This window comes from Lolium perenne, chromosome 7 (assembly GCF_019359855.2).
Source record: "Lolium perenne isolate Kyuss_39 chromosome 7, Kyuss_2.0, whole genome shotgun sequence".
NCBI classification, from domain to species: domain Eukaryota; kingdom Viridiplantae; phylum Streptophyta; class Magnoliopsida; order Poales; family Poaceae; genus Lolium; species Lolium perenne.
The window spans coordinates 329,038,913-329,057,108 of NC_067250.2; positions in this window are offsets into that span (position 1 = coordinate 329,038,913).

Below are 18,196 nucleotides of genomic sequence, written 5' to 3' on the forward strand. Positions count from 1 at the left end.
GGACGGCACGAGCTAGATAATACCGCCGGCATATCTCAGCGGCGAAGCAGCAGCGTGGCTGACTCGGAGGCCCCGCCTGAATGTACACGGATGATAGATGGCGGTCCTGGCTACCCCGTGGATGGAATCAAGGAGCATACACCTCGTGATCTCCATGAGGTGTTCAGGAACCTATCTCTTAAGGTGGCGGTCGGCTTTGTTTTACCTACATTAGGACCTGAAGGTGAGCCGGTACTATGGCATGGCAATGAGATTCCAGCTGGCTATGCTCGTGTTGGGGTGAATTTAATTGTACCGTCGTTTGAGTCATTGCAGCTGGAAATCCATGGAGGTGAAGGTCGGGATACACTCGGTGACGTACTGGGTGAAATCATTCTTTGGGAGAAGAAAAACATCAAGCTTCCAGGCTGGGTACCTCCTACTAGTCGTCCCAGGTCACCATCACCTCCTCCAAGTGGTCGCAGGTCACCATCACCTCCTCCGAGTGGTCACATGTCGCCACCATCACCCGATGAGTACGACCACCACATCCCTAGTCCATCTCCATCTCCTGCGCCGTCTCCTGCGCCCACTAAGAGTCGGCATGCGCCCAAGCGGAAGTGTTTCAAGAGTCATATCCGTAAACTGTCGCCCCTCCCAAGAGTACCAAAGGTTCCTCCCCCCCGTCCTTACGATCTTACTATCGAGGAAAATGAGGCCGTTGTAAAGAAACAAATGCATGAACATTTTCATAAGGAAAAAACCCCGGCGCCAGTGCCATACACCGAGAAGCAAAAAGCATATGCTCTTGATTTTTTGAACACACCATCGCAATATGACTTACACGAGAAGAAGGATGACTATACATGCACACTTGCGAGGGTAATTGAGAAGAAGGATAGTGCTAGCACGAGCAAATCATCAACTAGAAGTGTAGCCGGGAAGAAATCAAGTTCAACAAGTGCACCCCTCAAGGCCAAGCAAGCGACAGCAAGCAAAAAAAGAAAGGAAGTTCCCCAGCTCAGGGAACAGGCCAAACAATCGATCCCACCCCTCAAAGTGTTAGATGTTCCCTCGGTGTACCAGGAACATGGTGGTTTCGATATGGAAGCAGCTGCGGCGCTAGCGGCTCAAGTTGGCTGTACTGTGGAGGAATTGCTGAGTGCCCATGATGCTGCAGTACCCACTACTGATATAGCTCCTAAATTTGTCTACGGGGCCGACTTGGTCAGCAAAGAGCGGCTGCATCAACTGTCAACGCATATGCGGAATTTGCATCAGTGGTACCTTGATGCGTGCAAGGAGAACAAAACATTTATCGTGGGGAATATCCCAGAAGAATTTTACTTCCGAAGGGAGGATCTCCATATTGAGATTTCCGAACTCTGGCAGTTATTCAATTTTGAGGCCCTCGACAAATCTCTCATGAGTTGCTATTGCTTGTAAGTTGTTAACTACATATAAGTTCCTGTTCATTCAGTTGTTCCTGTTCATTGCATATACTCATTATATCTTATGTGCTCTCTTATGCAGACTGAAGATCGATGAATGCAGAAGAAATAAGATAACCAATATTGGGTTTGTTGACCCAGATAAAGTACATCATGACACGGTAAGGGATAAAGACGAAGAAACGGGGGGAAACCTACTAAGGTTTATAACGGATCAACATTTCTGTGATTCAATAATGTTTCCTTACAACTACAGGTGAGAGTCTTACTGATCTGTTGTACACATTCAATTTTTCTTACTCGATGTTAAGTGTAATTCATGACGTATATATATAAACATGTGCAGTTTCCACTGGATTCTGCTAGACATTCAAGTTGATAAGGGAATAGTTTAAGTAAGGGACCCATTGAGTAGAGGCCTGGAAGGGTTCCGCGACTTGCAGCACTTGCTCCAGAGGTAATTTCAATCATTAATTGCCGCGCTATATCTTTCGTGAGATATCAATTAATTATCCACTCATTCAATCATTCTTTTGCCTGGCAGGGTTTGGAGAGTTTTCAAGAAGAAGAATAAGGGAAACTTCGCAGAGAAACTAACATTTACTCATGTACCGTGCGCCCAGCAGCCACAGGGGACGAATCTATGTGGATACTACGTTTGCGAGTCCATTCGCATGTTAACCACTGAGAAGCAGAACGATAATAGATTCAACGTAAGCAATAACATTCACAACTTTAATTTATTATCGTCAATATTTCGTTATCAAGATTGATATAGTCATATTTATCTCATTTTCCTATATAGGTCGACTTCATGCGGGAGAAGCTCCAACCACACGAACACCTACTAGGAATTATGGAGGAAGTGACGGGATTTCTGATGAGAGAAGTAATAGACAACAACAGCTTGTTTAGTCCAAATAGGCGCTTCTGATTATCCCGTGTAATAGTTCGAATAAACGACGGACTCTAGTCCCGGTAGTCGTGAGCTCCATGTATATGTAATAAGGGGAATCTACGAATAGACTTTTGCTTCCAATATTTGTTTGCTCGATCTATATATAATGATTGAACGTGTACAGCTTGTAGTAGCGTACAAATATATGCAAATTTTATATTAAAATGAAAAATGAAATAAAAGGGGGGGCGGTGGTGTGGGGGGGGGGGGGGGTGCTGCACCCCTCATACCCTAAAGCAGCAGCGTTCTGCGCGCGCCACGTAGAGGGCCTTTTGTCACGGGCTGTATTACCATCCGCGACAAAAGGGGTGTCCCCTGCGCGCCCCGCGGCTGCCACGTGGTGGACCTTATGTCGCGGGTGGTAAGCGGGCCGGGATATAAGGCAGGGCCTTTTGTCGCGCCCCCGTTGTGCCGGCTGGCTGCCCGCGACAAAAGGGTCTTACGGCCCACGACATTAGGCCTGTTTTCCACTAGTGCACCCGGACGATAGAGTATGAATAAGTTAGTCGGAGTGTCCTCAATATAACATCATATTAAAAAATTCCCAACACGAAAGTTGTTCGTATTGTCGAAATGTACAACTTTGTTTTTGGAGTCATCTGGATCCGACTTACGATGCGGCCCACAGAGACCTGACAAGATCTGGCTAGTTTTCCGCCTGATGGATCCGACCTGAAGTAAAAGATGTGCTTGCACATACATCAATACGGCCCTGCATGAGACAATTCTCAACACAGAAGTTGTTCGTATCGTCAAGATGTACAACTTTGATGTTGAGTCCATCAGGATCCGACTTACCTTGCAAGCCGCAGAGCCTTGACAAGATCCGGGTACATTCTGCCTGACGGATCCGACCTGGAGTCGAAGATGGACTCAGAAATGCATCAAGACTGCCTTAGATGGAAAAGTGACCAACACGAGGATTGTTCGTTTCTTCGAGATGCACAAATTTTCCTTTTAGAGCATCTCCATATGAGTTATGAAGCAATGTCCATAGTCAAGACAAGAAGCAGGACATAAGCGTAGTTGTATGCAGATTCTGTCCGACTTAGGGTAGATCTAAGGTTTTTGTGGGGGGGGGGGGGGGAATTAGAAGTCCTTTTCTTGTACGAAATCTGTAAAGAGCTATCCAAAACTTGCAGGGGAAGTCCAACCTCCTCATATATATGGAGGAGGCGACGGCCAATTGAAATTAAGCAAAAAATCGTCAAACATCAATACACCTACTTTTTTCCTCAAACCCTTGTTCCTGCTTCCGTTCTTCGGCGACTTCGCATAGATTTTGCCTGAGATCAATAACCGAGCTTGGAGCGGTCAAATCCGGCCAAGTTCAGCCCATAGTCACCGGAACCTCCGACGGGGTCCCTCCCGAGGAACCGGGGCTTCGGGTCTTAAAGCGCTAGCCGGATTGTCTTGCGTATCGCGCTTCCGGTCTGCCTCCTTCGACGTGAGTTGCGGCTTATCGCCCCCGGCGTCGAAGTTGCACGAGGACGTGCTAGTGTAAGCTGGAATATTTCCAACCTAGCATCAAGGCAGCAGCTTTTTTGGCCTTAGCCGGAAATTCTGAGGTCTTGCATTTAGTCGGAAACTTTCAGGCCTAACACACTTTTTGGCGACTCCGCTGGGGACACTGATCTTAGATCGGACACCAATGGCCGGTTATGGGATCCGAAACCTGCAGGCCTGACTCCCAAAAACATCATACGGCCCACCTTTGATGAACTTTCGGAAGATCAACGCCAAGCCTTTGAGGCGATCAAGATCCGATGACAAGTTGAGATTGATGTGCTTCGTAAGAAGCAAGAGAAAGACCTTGAAGAGTTGCAGAGAAAGAAAGAAGAAGAAGATCAGAAGGCGTTCCTGGCGACTTTCACGAAAGACCGTCAAGGATACATCACTTCAACCGGTGATGTTAGGCTCACACCTTTGTTGGACGACACCTCTGTATGTACTAGTATGTTTTCTTCTGATCAGTTAGCTGCTATAGATCTGCGCATTAGTGATTCAAATCAACAAGTCTATAAAGCGGCGGTCGAGTATGTTAACGCTAGTAAAAATACAGCTAGTAATCAAGGTGCTAACGTGGCAAGCCTCAGTTCCGGACCATCGATTCCACCGATGAATCCTTTGCTGAGTCAAAATCGACAGATGATCATCAATCCGCCTTACATGGAAGCCATAAGGAGTATCCCATATTCAGCAACCCAGCCGGATCCGACTAACCCTGTGGTAACCAGCATGGCTCCGACTTATAATTCCTCCTTAGCTCCAACACCGAACAGATCTTCGGCCAACTCGGACGAAGGTTTGGAGAAATTTAGAGCTGAGATGCAGAAAATGATGTATGAGAACTTTGGCATAGAACCGAAACCTACTCATATCCTTTACTGGAAACCTTACCTGGATTATTTTGACATGGTGCCTTACCCCCAAGGTTTCCGGGTTCCAGATTTTATCAAGTTTAACGGGGTAGACAATAAGACAACTTGGGAACATATAAGTCAATATCTTGCGCAACTAGGAGAAGACGGAAATAGTGATCCTATTAAAGTGCGCTTGTTTCCTTTGTCTTTGACTAGTACTGCATTTTCATGGTTTTCGGCTTTAGCTCCTGGATCCATTCTAACCTGGTATCATCTAGAGAAAAAATTCCATGAACATTTCTATACAGGTGAGAATGAGTTGAAGTTATCCCACCTTACATCGGTTAGACAGAAACATGTCAAGCGCTTTAGGGATACCAAGAACAGATGTTATAGTTTGGTGATAACTAAAAAGGACATGGCTGGCTTGGTACTTAATGGCTTGAGGTCACATCTCAAAGAGAAGCTAGAAGAGTTTGATTTTCTAACAGTTGGCCAAGTCCTGCAGAGAGCTCTGGCTCACGAAAGCCGGGCTAATGAGAGTAAAGAGACGCATCGGATGAGTCAAAGTCGGATAAACTTAGTCGGAAACGATTCCGACTTAGACGACGAAGCCGATGTATATGCTACTGAGTTTGTTTGGCCAAGTAAGGCCAAACCGCATGTGTACGATGATCTAAAGCCGATTCGTAAGAATCGGAATGAAGATTTTAAGTGCAGTTTCGGCGTAGGCAAATGTGATAAAATATTTGATGCCTTGTTGAAAGATATAATCATTAAGCTTAGCCATGTTATACCGCCGGCTGATGAGTTAAGGCCACAGGCCTATTGCAAATATCACCATTCTTATTCTCATGCAACTAATGATTTTAATGTCTTCCGTCGACAGATCCAATCTCCCATCAACGAAGGACGATTGAGTTTTGTTGGCATGGCAATTGATCAACAACTATTCCCAATGAACGCACTAGATTTGCAAGGGAAGAAGGTACTCATTCGGCCAGAAGCGGCCGAATCCGCTAACAAAGATAATGTTGTTATTGGTGAACCCATGAACAGCAAGGAGAAGGACATGACCCTGGCAAGGGAGATCGTGCTAAGCCGGAAACCCGACGGCAAGGAGACTATCAAGATCACCATCAAGAATCCTACACTCAGGGGGCAACAGCCGGAAGAGCAGAGATCACCGCTAAGATTCATCAAACCAAAAAGTCTAGAAATTCGCAGATGGAAGACAAATAATTTCGAGTCTAGGAGTAAGGCGGAAAATATCCAGCCTAGACGTGTCCAGCCAACTTACAACATGTTGTTCTGATTACGTTGGGACTCCAAGTGCAGAGGGTTGTTTCAGCGGAGTATTTTCCCCACAAGGGTGACTCGAGAGTTTATATCGAACTCTCGGGGAACTGAGTAAAGAGTATTCTCTTCTCTCTTCTTCTAGCAATCCTGCAAAGTAAAATAAAGCCTCGTGTCCCCAACTCCACCGTGTGGTTGTCAAGCACAAGGTTTCGTGTAAGTAAATAAAACACAAGTAAAAATAAAGCGAATAAAACTAGATAAAATATAGTAACTAAGTAAAAACTGTAAAGGGGTTGATTGTTTTTGGTGTTTTGGATGCAAATAAGAAAAGTAAATATTTTTGTATTTTCGGATTAAAATAGTGCAGCAAATAGAAAACAAGATAAAAGTAAGATAACGGTGTTTCTTATGATTAAAAGTGGACCGGGGTTCATGGGTTCACTTGTCTATTCTCTCTTTTAAGTTGTACTGGACAAATAGTAATTCATCAAAGAGATATGAGGATGCAAAACAATAATATGAGTAAGATATATATTCATATGGGCATCACGTCCTAACATAGAGATGATGCAACACATATCTCTTATATTCCACAAGAAGGGGAAAACTCCATGCAATCTTGTATTAAGAATTAACAGAGTATAGCCATAAGTATTTTAACATGATGTTTGAATATCAAATATGCTACATTGACCAAACAAAATCATCACTTTTGTCACGTGACGAACATAGCACATGCATTCACTTTATCCCTAGTGAGGTAGCAAAAGAAAAGGCAAAACCATAATAGATCACGAATTTGTTGTCACTATTCAATCACTAAAACCATGCTACTACATCTAATACACACATCACCCCACACACGCTCTTGCATAGATGTTAGATCAGAACAAATACTTAAGAACGGGGTACATAATATGCATCTATCAATACATCTTACACATAATACGATTAGATCTCATAGCACAATATCATAGAATAAGGATCCACCACATAGGTATTACAAATATGGCCATCATCATGTGAAGCAGCTCATATGTTACTAAGAACTATGAAGAACATGAGAGAAATAGATCAAGCTACTGCCACAAACCCGTAGTCCAGAGGTGGACTAATCTCCCTTGATCATGGTGATGATGATGAAGACATTGGAGAAGGTGGAGATCCCTTCGGCGGTGATGCCGGTGGAGTTTCCCCCTCCAATCTTCTCTGCTGCAGCCTCCGTTTTTGTGTTTCTGTCTTTCTGCGGCGCTCTCCTCCCGAGAACTCTTCGGGGCCATATATATAGTGATTTTTAGGTCAAAATACGGCGGTGGGTGAAAAGATCATTCGATTTGGATGATCGATGGCCGAAAGAGGGCAGGTGGCGCGCCCTACATGTTTGGGTGCGCCACCTGGTCTCTTTTGGGCCTCAGGCCCATCTAGGTGTGCTTCAAGTTTCCAGGGTGCTTCTCCCGATGAAAAAATGACGCTCCAAAAATCCCTGGTCAATTTGACTCCGTATAGGTATCTGAAAGAGAAAAATACACAAAACAGGGTTTTCCTGTTCTGCAGAGTTATAAACCAAATAAAGGGGATCATTGGTAAATCCCCATAAATCAATGTAAAACATGGTAATAACACCATATATGTTGCAAATATGTTGGAATTTAATATGATAAGGGACAAAGTTCACGTATGCATTTTACATGCATCATGTTCTCCAAGTATTCAATACAGAAGGCCGGTTTTAACTCTAAACGGTCGTACTACGGAAAATGTCCAAGATCACCTTTAGGGGAATTTCAGGCCAGCTAAATTGGGGACGTCAGCGCCAAGGGAGATATTTCCAACTAAAGATTCAAAAGGGAAGGTGGTTCAGCTGCCTGTGCAAAGCCGTCTTGTTTTTCCTGATAAAATACATAGCGCGCAAGGAACATGGCGTGCAAAACCCAAGTGCTGCTGTAGCCAAGGCGGAAACAAGACACGCGCGTGCTACACCAGCCAAGGCGGAAACGAGTCATGCTAGCGCCAATACCATCTCGGTAACTATCGGGACACAGGTGATTAGTACTGTGTAGCCGATTGCAATTAACAATCCGGCTAGCAAGGGACCAATTCTTACTATTGAGCCAAAACCCGTGGCTAATGATCATGAAGCTAGCTCTAGCAAAGGACCTGCTCCGCACAAGAAGAAGTAGCCAATTGATCCAAAATACACTTAGCCTGTGTGGTGCCCTCCTGGCTTAACGAAGACACAAAAGAGGAAATTGCAAAGGCTAAGGAACCAAGACAAGGCGGAGAAGGAAGCTAAGCTTCTGAGAGATGAGCACTTCGAAGTTATCCATCCAAGGATACTTTCTCAAGTTTATGTGCCTTAGAAAACCATCCTGGTCGCACCGGTGGAATCTGAGCCAGTTTTTGTTCTGACTAAAGGAAAGTCAGTTGATCCGGCTTCGGTCATATCTACGGTCAATCTGGATTTGGCTTTGGTTCCGACTAAAGTTTTGGTTTCGACTATTGCTATGGAGGTTGATCCGGCTTCGGTTACATCTGAGGACAATTTGGGTTTGGCTTTGGTTCCGGCTAAAGTAAGTAATCCATCTCCAATGGAGAGCAATGAAAGCCAAGGCATCACCACGCCTATTATTCAAGTTACTTACTCCTCATGTGCTGACGAACTGGAGGCAGTGGACTTCCAGGAAAAAAACATTTAAGGCGGAATCATCATCCAAGGTGGAATCGGCAGCTAAGTCGAAATCGTTACCTAGGGCGGAATCAGAAGGTGAGGCAGATTCAGAGGACATGGCCTTTCTTCAAGATTTGGGATATGAATCAGATGATTCGGGACACAAGCCGGAAAATTCGGCGCATAAGACAAATGAAGAGAAGATGGTGGATTATGCTGCATCGCCAGTTCGCATGGATATCAACATGGTCTACTATCTACCATCTGAATTCCGTGCAGCTGATGAAGATGGACAAGTAGCTCAGATCAATTTTGGACCTAGAGATGCCATCTTTGAGAAGCCTAAGGATCCGACTAAGCATCTGAAACCTTTGTACATCAGGGGGCACATCAACGGGAGGCCAGTTTCCAGGATGATGGTTGATGGTGGTGCTGTAGTAAACCTCATGCCTTATTCGGTCTTCAAGAAATTGCAACTGGAAGATTCCGACTTGATGAAGACCAATATGGTACTGAATGGGTTTGAAGGAAAAGAAGGAATAGAGGCCAAAGGCATGATCACACTAGAACTTACCATAGGCAGCAAAACTCTGGCAACAGCCTTTTTTGTTGCTGATGTGCAAGGAAATTACAATATATTGCTGGGCCATGATTGGATTCATGCCAACCAATGCGTGTCTTCTACAATGCATCAGTAGCTCATTCAATGGGTTGACGATGAAGTGGAGATTGTCCACGCTGATGATTCGGCTTTCATTGCCTTAGCCGAAGCACCGGTCGACTGGCAGCATCCCCATGCTACATGTCTTTCAGGACGCGACCTGTCCGAGTTTGATTTCCTAAGTGCAACCAGGGACGGATTCGTGCCAGTTTCTTTAAAGCCGATTGAAGGCAATCGGATCCGGCTACATTATTCATATGAGTCCCAACGATGAATGGTTACAGAAACGTCTGGAGAAATATCGGGCCAACAAGAATGGTATATATGAATCAATTGAAGAACTAGGCAGCATGGAAAAGTTGGGTCAAGGCTTTACATTGGCCGATTCTCTGGAGGAGGTAGATATCGGAGATGGCACAATTCCAAGGCCAACGTATGTCAACAAAAATTTGGTAGCCGATTATAAGGAGGAAATAATCTGGCTAGTCAAAGAGTATGTGGACTGCTTCGCATGGGAGAACCGTGAGATGCCCGGGTTAAGCCGAGAGTTGGTGGAACATCGGTTGCCCATCAAGGCTGGTTTCAAGCCTCATAAGGAACCGGCTAGAAAATTCAATCCAAAGATCTATGATCGGATCAAGTCGGAAATAGAATGGCTTCTGAAGGCGGAATTTATCCGGCCTTGCAAATATGCTGAGTGGATCTCCAACATAGTGCCTGTGGAGAAGAAAGGATCTGACAAGATCAGGGCATGCATAGATTTCCGAGATCTCAACAGAGCCACGCCCAAGGACGAATAACCTATGCCAATTTCTGACATGTTTATCAACGATGCATGAGGGCACAAGATCATCAGCTTCTTAGACGGAAACGCAGGGTACAACCAGATATTTATGGCCAAAGAAGATTCGGCCAAGGCAGCATTTTGCTGCCCCGGTTTCATTGGCTTATTTGAATGGATGGTAATGACCTTCGTGTTGAAAAATGTAGGTGCCACATATCAGAGAGCGATGAACTTGATCTTCCATGATTTACTCGGAGTCATACTGGTGGTCTATATAGATGACGTTGTCGTCAAGTCGGATGCCGAGCAGTCTCACCTGTCCGACTTGCGTCTAGCATTTGAAAGAATGAGGCGGTATGGACTCAAGATGAATCCGCTCAAATGTGCCTTTGGCGTGTCAGCCGGAAAAGTCCTAGGCTTCATCATACATCCGCATGGCATAGAAATTGATCCGGCAAAGATAGAGGCTATCCAGAAAGTCCAAGCTCCGGCTTGCAAAAACGAGATGCCGAAGTTTCTTGGCAAGGTAAATTATCTCAGAAGATTCATAGTCAACCTAGCCAGAAAAATTGATGCATTCACCCCAATCCTTCGGCTGAAGAACGATGATGAATTCACTTGGGGGGCAAGACAACAAGAGGAGTTTAAAAATCAAGACATGTTTATCATCTCCTCTGATTCTGAGAGCACCAGTTCATGGGAAACCATTCCGACTATACATTGCTATCGAGGAGAATGTTATTGACGCTGTTTTGACCCAGGAAGCCGAAGGCAAGGAATATGCCATCACATACTTGAGTCGTCGTTTGCTGGATGCTGAGTCTAGGTATAGCTTCATCGAAAGGTTGTGCCTATGTTTTTATTACGCTTGCACAAAGCTGAGACATTACTTGTTGTCCAGTGATTGTGTAGTTGCATGCCAGACCGATGTTATCAAATACATATTGCAAAGGCCGATTCTCAGTGGTCGAATTGGCAAATGGGCATACGCGTTGGTCGAGTATGATTTGGCCAATGAATCCATCAAGTCTATGAAGGGCCAAATTTTAGCTGACTTCATTGTGCAACATCGTGTCTGTGAGGAGCAATATCAAGTCATTTCCGACCAAGTTGTTTCCGACCAAGTCATTTCCAACCAAGTCGTTTCCAACCAAGTTGTTTCCGACCAAGTCATTTCAAATCAAGTCGTTTCCACCTTGAATCTTGTCTCCCTGGTACCATGGAGGTTATACTTTCACAGATCGGTTTGTAGCAACGGCCAAGGACTCGGCGTTGTATACATATCTCCTACTGGTACCATTTTTTAGGCCTCTTGCAAACTAGAGTATAATTGCACTAACAATCAAGCCAAATATGAAGCACTGCTATTTGGGATGGAGTTTCTAGTTTCTGCATGAGTTACTCATATCGAGGCTTATGGTGATTCGTTGCTGATCCTACAACAAATATTCAAGGTGTTCCAATGCCTAGACGGACCACTCAACATTTACCTCAACAAGTGCCTGGACATTATTTCCACCTTGGATTACTTCACCATAGCTCATGTGTCCAGGCACAACAATTGGCTTGCCAATGAGTTGGCGCAACAAGCATTAGGCTATCACATTAGTCGGGGTGTTTTCTTCATATCAGAAAAGCCAATGTTAGCTTGTGCTAATCTCAAGGAAGCCAATGTGTACATAGCTGATTTACTTGCAAAATCGGCTGGCCAGGAAGAACCCTTAGCCTATCAAAGATCCGACTTTCCGGCTGACTCGATTGGTGCTGACATTTCCGAGAAAGGATCTGCCTTGCTGTCTGAGTTGGCTGGCAGAGAAGTATCTGAAGACCCTCATAATTCCGACTTACTTGCTAAGTCGGATGATGGAAGAAGACCCGAGAGCAGCAAAGTTTCCAACTGGAAGAAACCCATCATGGCATATCTGCAGGATCCTAGCCGAAAAATAGATAAGGCAGTTCGGCGTTTAGCTATCAAATATATGCTGGTCGATGATGACTTGTATCGCCGAACAGCTGATGGCCTCCTCTTAAAGTGCTTGGACGAAAACTAGGCTAGAGTTGGCATGGCAGAAGTACATGACGGTTTGTGTGGTACGCATCAGTCGGCCCACAAAATGAAGTGGATGCTCCGGTGAGCCGGATTTTATTGGCCGACTATGATCAATGGCTGCTTCAGATACTACAAAGGGTGCAAAACATGTCAAGAGTTTGGAGACATTCAGTTGGTTCTGGCTTCTATGCTCAATCCTATCCTAAAACTGTGGCCTTTCCATGGTTGGGTGCTTGACTTTGTCGGAATGATTCACCCAACTTCATCTAAGGGGCATCGGTTCGTGTTGGTGGCCACTGATTATTTCACCAAGTGGTCTGAAGCACTACCTCTCAGAAACATGACTCACAAGGAGGTGATCAAATTTATATCCGAGTACATTGTTCACCGATTCGGCATACCTCAGACTCTCACAACAGATCAAGGCACATCCTTCATGGCGAAGGAGGTCAAGAAGATCACATGGGATCAAAATGCTCAGTTCATCTCCTTACTATGCACAAGCCAATGGACAAGCTGAATCTACCAACAAAATTTTGATCAAGCTCATCAAGAAGAAAGTTGAGGATCATCCAAGGCGGTGGCATGAGATTTTGTCGGAAGCGTTGTGGGCTCATAGGATCTCAAGGCATGGAGTGACCAAGGTTACTCCCTTCGAGTTAGTGTATGGACAAGAGGTCGTCTTACCCATAGAGGTCAATCTGGCTGACTTGAGGTTTGCTCGTCAGAACGATTTATCGGCTAAGGACTACCATGATCTCATGATGGACAACGTCAATGAAGTGGCCGATAAACGCTTGTTGGCTTTGCAAGCCATCGAGAAGGAAAAGTTGCGAGTAGCTAAAACATACAACAAGAAGGTCTGGATCAAAGAGTTGCAAGTCGGAGACTTGGTCTGGAAAACTATAGTGCCGATTGGTTCTAGAAGCCGGATATTCGGCAAATGGTCACCTAACTGATGGGGTTCGTAGCATAGAAAACAAAAAATTTCCTACCGCAAGAACGAATAACAAGCCAAGATCCAATCTAGTAGATGGTAGCAACGAGAAGATCATGAGACTAACCCTCGAAGATTTCCAAAGCCTACGAGATTAGATCTCGTTGTTGATGTAGTCGATCACTTGTCGCTTGCAAAAGCGCGTAGAAGATCTTGACGGTGCCACAATCGGGCAGCACCTCCGTACTCGGTCACACGTTCGGTGTTGATGACGACGTCCTTCTTCCCATTCCAGCGGGCGGCGGATGTAGTAGATCCTCCTCGGAATCCCGATAGCACGACGGCGTGGTGTCGGTGGTGGTGGAGATCTCCGGCAGGGCTTCGCCTAAGCACCGTGGGAGAAGATGGAGGAGGGGAGAGGCTAGGGTTTGGGAGAGAGGGGGGTGGCTAGGGGCGCCGGCCAGGGGGCCCCTTTGGTGGTGCGGCCAGGTGTAGGCAGCCCCCTCCCTCTCCTCCTCATTATATAGGTGGAATCCCTAAGGCTTGCCCAAAGGTTCGAATAATACCCCAATTCAAAACCTTCCATATGGACGAAACCTAGGGGGACAAGGACTTCTCCCTTTCCCCCTTTGTTGGCCGGCCAAGGAGGTGGAGTCCACCATGGACTCCACCCTCCCACTTGGTTGGCTGGTTAGGGTTGGTGGAGTCCAACCGGGACTCCACCTTCCATGGTGATTTCTTCCGGAAAGTTCTAGAACATTCTAGCGCCTTCCATAAATGCATCGGATCATTTCCAAACTTGGAAAGTGACTTCCTATATATGAATCTTATTCTCCGGACCATTCCGGACCTCCTCGTGATGTCCTGGACCCCATTCGAGACTCCGAACAAATATTCGAACTCCATTCCATATTCCATATCTACTTAAAACGACATCAAACCTTAAGTGTGTCACCCTACGGTTCGAGAACTATGCGGACATGATCAAGACGCCTCTCCGATCAATAACTAATAGCGGGACCTGGAGATCCATAATAGCTCCCACATATTCAATGATGACTTCGTGATCGAAAGAACCATACACATAAAATAACAATTTCCTTTGTCTCGCGATATTTTACTTATCCGAAGTTTGATCGTCGGTATCTCCATACCTAGTTCAACCTCGTTACCGATAAGTACTCTTTACTCGTACCGTGATATGATATCCCTTGTGAACCATTCACATGCTTGCAAGCTAATTGGATGTCATTCCACCGAGAAGGCCCAGAGTATATCTATCCATCATTAGGATGGACAAATCCCACTATTGATCCATATGCCTCAACTCATACTTTCTGAATACTTAATCCCATCGTTATAACCACCCATTTACGCAGTGGCGTTTGATGTAATCAAAGTACCCTTCCGGTATAAGTGATTTACATGATCTCATGGTCAAAGGATTAAGTTACTATGCATATTAAAGCTTGAAGCATAAAGAACTAAATGACTTGATCATATGCTACGCTTACTACGGGTGTATGTCCATCACATCATTCACCTAATGATATGACCTTGTTATTAATAACATCCAATGTTCATGATCAGGAAACCATGATCATCTATTAATCAACAAGCTAGTTAAACGAGAGGCTTACTAGGAACTCTGGTTGTTCACACAACACACATGTATCAATGTTTCCGGTTAATACAATTATAGCATGGAGTGTAAACATTTATCATGAACACTAAGATATAACAATAACTACTTTATTATTGTCTCTCGGGCATATCTCCAACAGTCTCCCACTTGCACTAGAGTCAATAATCTAGTTTACATTCGTAAAGATATAACACCTTGGCCTTCTGGTGCTTATCATGTTTTGCTCATGGGAGAGGTTTTAGTCAACGGATCTGACACGCTCAGAAACGTATGCATTTTGCAATTCATTTGCGTCTCAACGCATCACTCATTTTCCAAATGAGTCGGCATTAATGATATATGTTTAGTCTTCTGGTGGAACCTTAATTCCGCGGTCTGAAATATGTCACTAATATTGTCACACACAGTATAGCTTCAAAGTTCTGACACTATCGGAACTACACCAAGTTCTCAAAGAACTTCTCGACTTAAACATCCTCAGTCATTGTCAAAACAATGACATACTCTGCCTTTGTTTGTAGAATCCATCACAATATTTAGAACTCATCTAAATCTAGCATAGACTTCTTCTAGCTCATTGTGCTACCTTTTAAACCATACTTAGCCTAATTGAGATTGAAATTTTATTTTTATATGTGACCAAACTAATATCGGTGTAACACCTTACAGCGATTTGTTTGTCATTACCCATACAAAACTATATATATATCCTTGGTTCTTCTAAAACACTCAGGGATATACTTACTGTTGTCCAATGATCATCACATGAATCATTTTAGAGCACAGGACATCTGATTGTGTACATATTATTCGTGATCTAAAATCACTCATGTGTTTTTACTCATTGAGTGTCAGATACACTCAAGTCTTGTTAAACCTTCACCTGAAAAGAACACCTTCTTAATATATTTATATTGAACTACTTCAATATTCATTCTATGTACTTTGACTTAAACTTATTATGCGTTTCAATCTATCTTCATAGATCTTGACGCTAAATATGTTTTTAGTCCATATCCTTTCATTGAAGTTAATTTTCAATGAAACTTTCTAATCACATCAAGTACATGATTACATTATTTATAATCAATGATATGTCATCTACATAAAGTATTATAAATATGTCTCAGCACTCCCACTTAATTTCTTGCAAATGCAAGCATCTTCATCATTTCTGATGAAATCAAAAACTCTTTGATTATTTCATCCGGTGAAGATTCCAACTCCGTGATACTTACTTCATCCAGTGAAATTTGTATACCTTTCTAGTATTCTACGGACTATCAAAACTCTCAGCTGTATCTTGTATACACCTTTAATACACACTTCTGTTAAGGAATGTATTTTGCCATCCTACTAACATATCTCATAAAAGAAATATGTAGTGATTACTAGAATAATCCACATAGACTATAAACATCGCTACGGAAGATCTAATCTTATCGTATTCAACTCTTTGAACTTTGTCGTAAACAAATTTTCGACAAGTCGAGCTTCTTCAAGGATATTCCATCCAAGTCCATCAATTTTATAGATCCATTTACTTTCAAAAAGTATTCACCTATCTTGGATTTAATGGTGCTTAGCCATTTTAACGGAGTCAGGGCCCATCATAACTTCTTTGTATGTAGTTAGCTCATTATTGTTCAAAATCAATCCTTTGTCCACAAATCATTTATTTGATCACAAAGTAAACCAAACCTACAAGGTTCAATGGATACTTCGATCTCCATGACTATAACTCTTTGTAGACATGGGAGCTATGATCTTCGTGGCCGCTTCCGGAATCATTTCCGATGCTGCGCTACTCTGATCATCATGCTCAGGTTCATAAACCTTATCAAGTTCCATTATCCTCCCACTCAAATACTTCGCTAGAAACAATTTCTTGGAAATAAGTAAGAAACATCGACAAACACTTTTGTCTTTGTCTCCATAGTGGAAAGAATTCCCAATCAATTCTCTGGGATAACCAACAAAGACTTTCATCCGATTTTGGTTGTAAACTTATTTACTTATGCTATGCATACCAAAATTTAAGAAATGACTATTAGGGTTTATACCCATACCATAACTCATATGGTGTCATTTCAATGGATTTATGATGACGCTCTATTTAGTGTAAAAGCGGTAGTCTCTAAAACATAATCCACAAAATATAATGGCATCATTTTATTTTATCTCATCATTAATCCAACAAGGTTTGGATACGTCTCTCGGATACTCTATCATCACTATGATACTCCAAGAAACGTGAGTTGTAGAACAATTTTATAACTCTCTTAGATGTTCGCTAAAAATCGTAATTCAAATATTTCCACCATGATCTAATCATAGATATTTGACTTTTCTATTACGATGATTTCCACTTCATGCTGAAATTTATTTGAATCCATTCAAATGTTTCAAACTTCTTCCTTATCGAATAAATATATCCACATATATATACTCAATTCATTGTTGGAAGTTTTCATGAAGTAGAAGAATCTCCCGCACACAACTATGCCCAGTGAACCACATACATCATCATGTATGTTTCCACTAAGTTAGTTGCCCGTTCAACTCTTGGCCTGTGAATGGTATTCCAGTCATTCTCTTTAGAAGTGATTTGCAAGCGCCAAACGATTCGAAAATCAAATGACTCCAAAAATCCATTTGCATAGAGTTCCTTCATGCGTTCCTTTCTAACATGACCTAAATGGTGGTTCCACTAATAAGTGGAATTCAAATCATTTCCCTTACGGCATATTAGCGTCAGTGTTATGTATGTGTGTTTCACCATTAAGATTTATAATAACTTGTCCATCGTACATGGAGTAAGGTCATAATTTGAACAACTCATTGTTTTCATTTGACCAGAGCAAAATAACAATTATTAAGTTCTTTATTATAAATCCTAAGGGCTAGGTAGAATGCCAACGTCAAACATAATAACACTTTATTATATTCCAGACGTGCATTATTACCATATTCCTTATCAGTCACTTAGGCCATCGTATTCTTGTATTGCGTTGTATTGTATGACATCTCATACCAACCAATCTGGTATAAATACCCAAGAACTTCATTGTGTGACCAATCAAGGAATACATTCATAACATGTATATCATCTATATACACCTGAGCTAGACTTTCTAGTCTTTTCTTTTTTCTGCCAAAATCTTTTGTAGTTTCTCTTTTAGCTTTCCTCATTCTCAGAAAACACATCACCTTCAATAACTTCTAGGTCCATTGGTCAAATACCAATAACCTTGAGGTTCTTACTTTGAAGTTGATCATTATATGACAAGTGTTCACTATTAATAACTTTGTAATGTGATGAACAATTTCACTCATAATTTTATCCATCAAATCATGATGACTTTCCGAGACCATGTCTGTACATGCTAGGCTTGTAAAGT